Here is a 7,054-nt window from a genome sequence, read left to right on the forward strand (position 1 = left end):
AAGACACAGACAGACACAGAGAGACACAGACAGAGAGAGAGAGACACACAGAGAGAGAGACACACAGAGAGAGACACAGACACACAGAGAGAGACACAGAGAGACACAGAGAGAGACACAGACACACAGAGAGACACAGACGCAGAGAAACACAGACACAGAGAGACACAGACACAGAGAGAGACACAGACACACAGAGAGAGACAGACAGACAGACAGACAGACAGACAGAGGGAGAGACACAGACACAGAGAGAGAGAGACAGAGAAAGAGAGACTGAGACACAGAGAGAGAGACACAGACACACACAGAGAGAGACACAGACACACAGAGAGACAGACACACAGAGAGAGACACAGACACAGAGCGAGAGACGCACACACACACACAGAGACATGGACACACAGAGAGAGACACAGACACAGAGAGACACAGACACACAGAGAACACAGACAGACACACAGACAGACACACACAGAGACACACAGAGAGAGACAGACACAGAGAGAGACAGAGACACAGAGGGAGACAAACACACAGATAGACACAGAGAGCGACAGAGACACAGAGAGAGAGGAAGTGAGTCAGAGATACTGCAGGGAAAATCTTGAACAGTTTAACATTTCACTTGGACCAAAGCAATTCCACGGCCTTAATCCAACATAACACCCAGCAATATCCCCCTCTGCTCCCACAGAGGACATCAGTACAGCAGTAAAGAAGCCAAAGGCAGCCAGTCACCTGGTGCAATGGGAGTATTTGATCCATGGCTTCATTTAAAGCCTTCGATATCAGTCTTTTAATTAAATATCAATGCAGCTTTTTTTTTGGAAACAGTTAAATCAATGTGGCATTAATGGCTGTTTTTTTTCCCCGCGAGATGTACCCATTGGCTCTTATTGCAGCATCTTTGGGCAGCTGGGAGGAAACCTATGGTGATTTGCGAATCCTACAAGCCAGATTTGACAGTATTCGAAAGGAATTGGGGCAAATTAAGTGGATGGTTTCAAAAGAATTGTGTGGCTTTTGCGGGACATTGTGTGCAAATTGTCTGCTGTGTTTGTCTACATAATACACAGTCACTACACTTTACAGGGAAATTCTTTGAAGCTCCTTGAGACAGGCTCTAGACTTGAAAGGTGTTATCAAATGCAAGGATTATTATTAATAACAAATGGATAAATATAAGACAATGCAAAGAGGATTCCATTACATTCTTAAAGTTCTTTATTTTTATTGCCTCCTTCAAGACCCATCTCAAGACCCTCTTCTTAACTGGGCTTTCGATCTCCCTGCCTCCCCCTCCCCCCCCTCCCCCCCCCCCCCCCCGCCCTCCACACTCCACCATCCCGACGTGAAAGACACTGTACAAATGTAATTTTGTTACATGACCCAACTGTGCAGCGCCTTGGGACGTCCTCCTGACGTGAAAGGCGCTTTATAAATGGAATCTTGTTGTTGTTGTTGTTGAGGGTTACTGTGTGGAAATTACATATATGTCCCAACAGTGACTAACGTCCTGAATTTTGTATTAATTTAATAGAAAATTGTGTGTGTAGCATAGGACTTGATAAAGGATAACCTCAAACCATTATTATTGGACAAGATATTTTCTTCCCTAGGTCACACACCATCTGTACTCAAGAGTTAGTTTGCAGAAGCACGAGGCATTTTGGTTTCCTGTATTATTTTAACAAGATTTTCTCCATATGTACATCATTGGTTAGATTAAATTATCAAAGAGTTGGATTCAGTCTTATGTTTTACACCAGTATTTTAGAGCAAGTGAATAAAAAGATGTGTGACAGCATGAAAAACAAAAAATGACGCAACTGACTTATAACTATAATTAGCTATTCGTAGAATTCACTGATAACCCAGACCTGTGCCAATTATTTCTGTGATCACATCTTCGAGCAGTTATTACAAAAATAATTTCAGACACATTAAACCAAAGTAAAAATGATCTAGTACCACAGGGACTGGGAGCTGCAATGAGTTGGAAAACTGTCTTTTCAGCTCTGAGACTTGTGTTCAAATCCTGATGGGATAAAGGTCTCTGACTAAATTAAATGAGTTGATAAATCAGTTCCCATTAGATTTGAGTTTACAGATTAAAACTGGCCTCAAATCTCAGCATTATTTTGCCAATCTAATGTAATTTGGAGAGGTTTCAATGACAGTCATAAACTGGCGAAACGTGTCTGAAGTCAGACACGTTTTTTACCCTTCCACTTTTACTGCAGATGCAAGGTCCACTGATTTTCTGTCTGCTTGTCTGCCAGCCATCAAGGCTCGGGTGAGCATCAATATCTTGAGGCACTCCAAGACGTTATCCAACGTGAAGGCATTATGTAACTGCAAGTTGTTTTATTTCAGTCATGTAGAAAGATCTGCACGTTAGGGAGTCTTATCATTACTTGCTCTGAGAGTTCTCAATGCTGTTAAAAACGGAGGAATAAAATGTAGGTTGGTAGTAAAATGTACCTCAATAGTACAATCAACCTCCCTCCAATTTTCCTTAAAATTTGTCAAATCTCCCTATAATTTTCCACAAAATTTTCAAATCTTCCCACAATTTTTGGCAAATATCAAATAATAAATGGTAATAATAATCCTTGCCTTTTATATAGTGCCTTATCAGTGTCAAATTTCTCAAAGCCCTTCTGTTTTAGTGTTTGTTGGTAATCAAATGTCACATTTACAGTCAGATGATGTCATCAATTTCAGGTTCAGATAGTGACCAATTTTTATTTCAATCTTGATAGTGGTTCTTTATTTTACGACCACTCTAACACATTGGATGCAACGTCTTTTATCTCCCAAAGAATTCACAGGACATAATATAAAGTGTAACAGCTGAGTGTCTTGTGGGTGAACTAATATGATATACTGCACTGTTTCTACTAATTCAACAAAATGATCAGAAACAAATAAACACAATTAGTGAGTATATAGTTGTACAGTATAATTCACAGCATTAGCATTTGACTAAACCAAAACAGAAGTGCAAGAAAGACAAGCTATAATTAAATGACGATTGTTGCTTTACACGTCGAAGAACATCCACAGGCCTTTTGACAGGATCATTCCAATGTCAATTTCTGCATTGAGAATTAAACCAAGGGATTGGTGCAATGAGTTTATAATACAAGTTCAGGGAGGTTAGTTAATCAGTCACATCTTCAGCCCTTCAGGGTTGGCATTTACTGATCTGCCTCGCTTTTGTGCTAATGCTGCAAAACCGTTATTCTCATGTGAAATTTTAAATACATGAACATAATCTTTCTAAAGGCATTGTTCAAAGAATATAAAGGAAACAATTATTCACAAAAAGAAAACCCTTGTGGGCTGAATGCAAGCTTTGGTTCACGGTCCAGACATTGCTGTGGCTGTATCTGAGACGCTGACATTCACAAGCGACACATTCAGTTCTATTTTTGTGGTCCGTGTATTCCTTTGAGGACCTAAGTGTTTTGCAACAGTTGTGACCCATCACAAGGTCAGTGTAACATTTCAATTCAAGGGATTTGAAGAGAGAGGACGTTGACTTTATTTTGTCAGTGTTAAGGGAATGGGCTTGCTGCCTTCATTTTATTCACAGGACCAGTGTCACTCAGCGTCTCTGTCAGCAGTTGAATTTTATGCCGGAAATACATTTGAAAACAAAAGCAACTTAAGGGATTTTAAAGTCATTCATCACAAACACCATCTGGCAATGCAGCAACAGAGTGATGTTTAATGCGACGGACAACTACTTATCAAATATCCGTTTCTGCAAAGAAGCAGTAGAAAAGGTCATAATGCAGTCTGCAAAATATCTCTGAAGAAATAGGAATAGTCCCTTTTTTTGCATTGTGTGTAATATTACAGGATTACACGTTGATTGATTGAAACAACAGCTTTTGAATGCTATTAATTTTATCTTTTTGTAGATATGACACATAATCCTGGCCTGGTCTGACAGCTAGCCTCACTCGCCCGTTTATTAATAGTTTAATGTAGATTGCCATCTTTTACAGGTCTGTGACATTGGGTACAAAAGCTCTTCAAGTGAGGGAAAAGCATGTTTGCAGTTAATTTAAAGCATTCACTTTAATCTAGCAGTAAAAATGCTGTGTCTCCTCTATCATCAAATTATTGTAACCATCCTTTCTTTGGATTTGCTTATATTTTCAATTATATGAAACATATTATTCTACCTATTTCTTTTGCTTCACCGAGAGAAATGTGCCTAGCATTTATACTGTCTAATCACACCAGTTGTTATTCCCTTTAGGTAGATAATACCAGGGACATTACGATTCACATAGTGCATTTTTGGCATTTAATTAAAATAAATAAAATGGGATTTCTTTTTGATTCCCATCCTTTTATTCACTACAATTTATTTTGTCAAAATGTAATGAAGTTCACATCAGCTAGAGTACCGCAACAGTACAAAGAGTGCAGTAAGAATTGAAATAGGATTTTTTTATATTGATACTGTCTGAACACCACATGAAAATGAAGCGACTTTGACATTCCCCTGGGATCATAGTTCTTTAGTGATTGTCTCATCTAATTAATGGGATAATGTAAGATACTCACATAGATACCCAGGTTTATTGACTACTCACACAGTGGAACATTTACTGGCAGGTTTCCAGTAAAACGGTTAATCTAAAAAGAACTTGATTGCAGTGAACTAGTGGGCAAAGACAGTGTCACTGCTGGATATAGAAGCACATTCATTTTCACACTTAGACATTGAAAAAAAATCACGCTACATAATTAAAAATAAAATACAAATCTAAGATACAATACGATGCCTGACAGCAGTGTTAACAGACGTGAGTCATATTCTCTGGACAGTTACTTTAGTAGGAAAGATTAACTTAGCTAAAAGGATTGTTTTGAGATTCTTCATACAAAAGGGCTAGAGCAATTTTGAAAGGAAAATCAAAGTCTTTTATCAGCTGAACTTTCTAGTTTTATAAGGGAAATTAAGCTTGTCAAATTGTGAACGTACCGAAATTGAGAATATCTTCTTTCGCTTTTATTTAACTTAAAAGTTGCAGACAATGTCACAGCATTCATTCCTGACAGTTTTCTCACAAGAGCAAAAAAATCAATACATTTCTTTAAATATCATTATCTCTGCTTCTCTGCTTTCCAGGTGATGGATTTCGTGGGTGCGGGAAAAGAGTTGCATACTGGAATGTGATGTTTGCCAAAGTTAAATGTCTAAACCCAAAAGGCCTTATATCAAGTCTAATTCACATGTCACTGCTTACGTTTTACTGGCCAAATAAGCTGTAAGTGGACTTGACCTTTTTCTTCTGGTTCCAGAGGAGCATGAATTGACTGATGCATATCAAGGATGTGAATGCCTGACAAAGCATTGATCTTTATTAGCATCTTTTGAGACCAGTAACCTTAAAGGATATTTTGAATGATGACACTTTTCTGGATTAGGAAGACTCTGACATTATTTACAGATGTTATTGTAGTCTCTGCGGATCTAAGCAAAGCTTCTTCGTTATAATTCACTGTCTTCACTGCAAAAGCATTTCAGTTGTTAAGATAGCTGAACAGGTCTCTTCGCCCTAGAGATCCTCTGTCTATACTGAGTTTTGAGGAATGAACAGTTCTGGTTGCTGCATCATAAAGGTCTAGACTCCAAAGACGGTGCAGAATAGAGCAATGAGGATGATCTCCAGCGTTTGAGGAATGAGCTAGGAGCAGCGACTGGACAAGCGAGTGCTCTTCAATCTTGAGCGAAGATGACTCAGAAGGGACCTAATCGAGGTGTACAAAATTTTAAATGAGATAAAAAAAGTAAACCCAGATCAATACTTTAGGATGTATTGTGACAGTAGAACAAGAAGACATAGGTTTAGAGTTGTAAAGGGCAATTTCATGAGAAATACCAGGAAGCGGAGGGTAATCAAAGATTGGTTGCCAGAAAAGGTCAGGACACTAGAGTCACTTATAAAGCAGCTTGATGCAGCGATAGGGCCGATAGGATGGGTGTTCTGAAGGGATAAGATAGGATGGGCCAAAGTGCTCTTTATCCAGATCAATCTTTTGATCTTGTGAAATCCATATTTATTTGCACAGTTCAAAAAATTGGTATAAATGTTCATTCTGCATTTACCATTTTACAAACAAAATGGCAACTATTATTAATATTGATATTTAAAATAGGTACTGATAACCTTTAGTTATTAGTGACTGTTAATATTAGATGCATAAACCTTCAATAATAAATAATATTAATAATGATCTTTGCATTTGAGATAGCGCCTTTCACATCAGTAGGGTTATATATCAAAACGCTTCATAGGATTCACTTTGAAGTGTAGTCACTATGTTTTCAGATGAAATCTTTGTGGTTTCATGTTTATAACTAAGTTAACAACAACAAGATTACATCACGTCGGGAGGACGTTCCAGGGCGCTGGACAGTGTACAGCATTTTGTCGTTGTTATAACCAATTTATTTTAAAAAAAGTCATGAACTAAATCTGATGTTAACATTATTTGGGTAGTGTACTCAATATGCCATTTCAAAGCTAAATAATCAATCCCTTTGCACACTAACATTTGCCTCATCAGGGAGTGGAATGACAATCATTTCCCTAGACTCCTGTATAATAGAAAAAGTAACCCAAGGTCAGACTTGCAAATCTCAACAATACAGAATATAGGGACATGTAGCGACAGATGTCTAGAATATCCGTTTTGCTTTCCATTTAATTACATTCACTTCTTTTCAAACCATTCTGATTCTGTGAAATACGTTTGAGTCGTTCTTTGAAGTGAAAGGCAACATATAAATGTAAGTTGCTGATATAAAAATGTGTTTGTCCCTTCCCTTGTAACACAATTTAGACACCAATACCAATCCAGTAAGGTCCAAACACAGACAGATACAATTGCTCTGTGGTTAGTACTGTGCGTTGCACTCACAGTATACTTTCTGGTACTTTCCTGGTTGAATTTGAGAAGATTACACCTGCAAAGTTGTCTTAAAACATCTGTGTTGTGAAATGTTACAGTAGATTAACGT

This window comes from Callorhinchus milii, unplaced genomic scaffold (assembly GCF_018977255.1).
Source record: "Callorhinchus milii isolate IMCB2004 unplaced genomic scaffold, IMCB_Cmil_1.0 Scaffold14, whole genome shotgun sequence".
Lineage (NCBI taxonomy): Eukaryota > Metazoa > Chordata > Chondrichthyes > Chimaeriformes > Callorhinchidae > Callorhinchus > Callorhinchus milii.